This window comes from Trichechus manatus, unplaced genomic scaffold (assembly GCF_000243295.1).
Source record: "Trichechus manatus latirostris isolate Lorelei unplaced genomic scaffold, TriManLat1.0 scaffold00062, whole genome shotgun sequence".
In the NCBI taxonomy this organism is placed as follows: Eukaryota; Metazoa; Chordata; class Mammalia; order Sirenia; family Trichechidae; genus Trichechus; species Trichechus manatus.
The window spans coordinates 1,804,606-1,809,456 of record NW_004443998.1 but is presented as its reverse complement, the minus strand read 5'-3'; positions in this window follow the sequence as shown (position 1 = coordinate 1,809,456).

Here is a 4,851-nt window from a genome sequence, read left to right as displayed (position 1 = left end):
TTGTTGTACAGTTTTATTACAGTGCTAGTTGTATAGATTTGTTACTTCTACTCAGAAGCCTGGTGTGGGAGGAGCCACCGTGTCCAGGATCTGGGCCCTGGGGAAGCTGCGCACTAATCAGGCTCCTGAGCCAGACGCAGCGCCTGTGGCAGGAGCGCGGGAGGGAGCGCACCAACACGGAGGCAGAGCGCTTTCCTCCTGAGACGTCTCTCGTGCGCCCTCTACTGACAAAGCTTAATAGTCAGCCAACTGGCTAAGGAAAACCAAAATTTTAGAATAGGTGCAAAAAGGATGAGCTTGGAGCTGAGAGACAGTAAATCCATAATTAGCACAAGAAGTGTTCATATTTACCTTCTGTCTTAGTCATCTAGTGCTGCCATAACAGAAATACCACAAGTGGATGGTTTTAACAAAGAGAAGTTTATTTCCTCACAGTCAAAGTAGGCTAAAAGTCCAAATGCAGGTTATCAGCTCCAGGCGAAGGCTTTTTCTCTCTGTCGGCCTTCTTCTCTTCAGTGTTCCCCCGGACTAGGAGCGTCTCTGCGCAGGGACCCCGGTCCAAAGGACGTGCTCTGCTCCCGGCACTGCTTTCTTGATGCTATGAGGTCCCCCTGTCTCACTGCTCACTTCTGTCTTTTATATCTCCAGAGACTGTCTCAGGACACAATCCAGTCTTGGAGATCCGGTCCTGCCTTACTAACACAACTGCCACCCATCCTCCCTCATTAACATCACAGAGGTAGGTTTACAACATACAGGAAAATCACACAGGACCAGGAATCGTGGCCTAGCCAAATTGATACACACATTTTTCTGGGGACATATGCAAACCATGACACCTTCCGAAAGCTGTTCCTCCAAAAGGCTGGTTAATTCAAATATTTTCTCATCCGCTGTTTTTCTCCTCCTCAATATGCTGTTCGTAAGTGTACGTGCAGTTTAGTGCTGTTTTTTAGTGTCTGATTTACACAGACGGCCCCTAGGTAGAGCAAACGGTTCGTGCTGAACTACTAACCTGGAGGCTGGCGGCTTGAGCCCCCGCAGTGGCCCTGCGGAAGAACGGCCTGGAGATCTGCTTCTGGAAAAATGACAGCCCAGAAAACCCTGCGGAGCAGTTCTACTCTGTAATACATGGGGTCTCCACGAGTTGGAATCAACTGGATGGTAACTTTTTTTTTTTTTTTAATTTACATGGAGTTTTTTCTTGTACCAAGTTAGGGGGAGGAGGGTCCTTTAAAATTTTCTGTTTAGAAAAACGTAGTATTGCCTGTTCTTTCCTGAGCTTATTCACTTCTTATGAGGGAGGAAAAATGTGGTGAGTTTATTTTTGGGTTTATCTGATGTTTCTTCGTGAGTAGGTTTAGGCTGTGGCCTTCTGGTTATACCACAGACGTGTTCTGTCCGGTGCATAACATCAGAAGGACAAGACGCCAGTTCGTCTCAGTCCTGCTAATGTTAACTTGGATAACTTGGTTAAGTGGTGTATATTAGGTTTCTGCACTATTTTTTTTCTTTTTTTTTTTATTGTACTTCAGGTGAAGGCTTACAGAACAAATAGTTTCTCATGAAACAGAAGTACACATGTTGTTTTATGACATTGGTTAACAACCCCACAACATATCAGCCCTCTAACTTCTCAACCTTTTTTTTTTGGTGAAAATACACATAGCCGAAGATACACCATTTCCAAAATTTCTGCATGCTCGGCACGATTTTTCCCTTTATAATGAATAAGTATCTTGTGAGGGGATAGCTTCAGACTCTGCGTACATCCTGTTAACTCCGCAAACTTCCACCCACTGGTTTCAGTACCCATGGATGATTACTGCCTGAATCAGTTATTATTATGATGGTGCCAAATGGCAAATTTCTATCATTCCATCTTAGTTGGCTTTCTGTTGTAAGGAAGAGCTTTCCTTCTCTGTTTATTTCCTTCTGTTTATTATTATTATTTACTGTTTATTCTAGGTCCAAGGCAAGAATGCTATCTCAACTGCTATTTAACATTGAACTGGAGGTGTCAGCCAATACAGTTAAACCAGAGAAATCAATTAGAGGCATAAGAATTAGGAAAGAAGAAGTAAAACTGTATCCCTTTGCAGATGACATGATCGTATACCCGGAAAACCCTGGAGAGTTAATGATACAACTAAGTCAAACGATGGTAAATTCAGTAAAGTGGCAGGATATAAAGTTAACATACAAAATTCGATAGCCTTCATATACACAGATAACATAATCAGACAACATAAAGGTAGACAAAGTCATATTTAAAAGGCAGCAAAAATAATACATTTAACAAGAAATATGCAAAATCTATATGAGGAAAACTTTAAAATACTTGAAAGGCATGAAAGAAGACTTGAAGAAATAGAAAGACATCTTTGTTCTTGAATAGGATAACTTAACACAATAAAAGTGTCAGTTCTCTCTAAGTTAATTTATAAAATTAATGCAATTCTAATTAAAAAACACCAACAAGTTTTCTTATGAAGCCAGACAAGTTGATACTAATTTCAAAGAAAAAATAAACATGCAAGAACACCCCGGAAAATACTGAAAAATAAAAGCTATGAAATAGGACTATCTCCACTGCTCATCAAAACACACTCTAAAGCCTCGAAGCTGAGAACCACATGGTGCTGGTGTATGAAGAGCGAGGCAGGCCAGTAGAACGGGACAGAAAGTCCAGGAGTAGACCCAAATGCAGATGGGAATTCAGTACACAACAAAGATGGCATCTCAAATCACTGGGGCAAAGATGGACTTTTTAATAAACGCTGTTGTGACAACTGGTTAGCCTTTTGGAAAAACATAAAATTAGACCCATACTTCATACTCTAAACAAAGAATAAACTTCAACTGGTTCAGGCATCTAAATGTAAATGAGGAAATCATACAAGTACTAAAAAAAAAAAAAAAAAAATGGGTGTATTCCTCTTTCACATGGGTGCAGGGAAAGGACTTCTGTCTCAAAAGTTCAGTTGCCATAAAACGAAGATTGACAGGCTTGACTACGTAAAAATAAAAAGAAACCTTTCCAAGGCAAAGCAAACAAGCAAACAGACACATCCAAAACACCATAATTAAGTCAAAAGACAAGTGAAGACTGAAAGCTTTCCCTTTGAGAATGGGAACAAGACAAGGATGCCCGTTACCACCACCCTTATTCAATATTGTCCTGGAAGTCCCAGCCAGAGCAATAAGGCAAGAATGGATAAACAAATTGGTACATACATACAATGGAATGCTATGCAATGATAAAGACTTATGATGAATCCACGAACATAACATGGGTAAATCTGGAGGATGTTATGATGAGTGAAATCAGTCAATCACAAAAGGACAAATACTGCATTATATTACTTTTATAAAAAGTCAAGAATAGGTATACACACAGAAAGCAATGTTCTTTGATGGTTACTAGGGATGGGAGGGGGAAAGAAGGAGAATCACTAGATAGTAGACATGTGTTAATTCTGGTGATGAGAAAGGCAATACACAATATGGGGGGAAATCAGCACAATTTGACCAAGGTAAATGAAGACACGGGGTGGTACACAAGAATAAAGGACAACTACAGTAAATGCTATAACATACGATTTTGCAACAACTGTGTCTTAGTCATCTAGTGCTGCTATAACAGAAATACCACAGGTGGATGGCTTTAACAAAGAGAAATTTATTCTCTCAGTCTAGTAGGCCAAAATTCCAAATTCAAGGTGTCAGCTCTGGAGGAAGGTCCTTGTGATCAATCTTCCTCTGTTCGAAGAGCTTCTCAGCACAGGGACCTCAGGTCCTAAGGACGTGCTATTCTCCTGGCTCTTGTTCTTCGGTGGTATGAGGTCCCCAGGTCTCTCTGCTTGCTTCTGTCTTTTATCTCTCAAGAGATTGGCTCAAGACACAATCCAATCTTGTAGATCAAGTCCTGCCTCATTAACGTAACTGCCCATAAATCCGATCTCATCAACATCATAGAGATAGGACTTACAGCACAGAGGAAAATCACATCAGATGACAAAACAAGTGGACAAGCACACAATACTGGGAATCATGGCTTAGCCAAATTGATACAGATATTTTGGGGGGACACAGTTCAATTCATGACAAACAATAATAAGCAAAAAATATATGAGTGGTTATATAGCTAGATAGACATGCTATATGCGTGTGGGAAGGTGAATGGAAGTACATGCGTATGCTTATATAGGTATTTTTGTGGTATAAGCATATATATGTTTGTATGTGCTTGCATATATACAACAAAGCATATAGAGGGTACAGTTATGGATACTTCCTAGACCTATCCAAACACCTTGGAGGATTGACTAGGTTTGTAGGCTCAGGACCATAGTCTCCCGGGACAACTACAGGGTAAACGCGTGTGGGGTCTGAAATGAGGGTGTCAGCAGGGTGGACGGGTGCGGGATCTGAAATGGGGGTGCCAGCAGGGTGGACGCGTGCGGGGCCTGAAATGAGGGTGTCAGAAGGGTGGACGGGTGCGGGATCTGAAATGGGGGTGCCAGCAGGGTGGACGCGTGCGGGGCCTGAAATGAGGGTGTCAGAAGGGTGGACGGGTGCGGGATCTGAAATGCGGGTGCCTGCAGAGTGGGCGCGTGCGGGGTCTGAAATGGAGCACGTGCCTGCAGGGCAGGCAAGAGTGGCGGGGAAAGGGCAGGAGGGCGCGTGGGAACCCCCGAAGGATCGCACCGGAACACACCGCCGGCCACGGCGCCTCCCGGCCGGCCTCCGGCGCCAGCCCCGCCCCTGACGTCATCACGGCCGCGCACGTGAGCGTGGGCCTGCGCGACCCGCCGGGCGTCACGTGAGCGGCCGCAGTCACGTGATCCC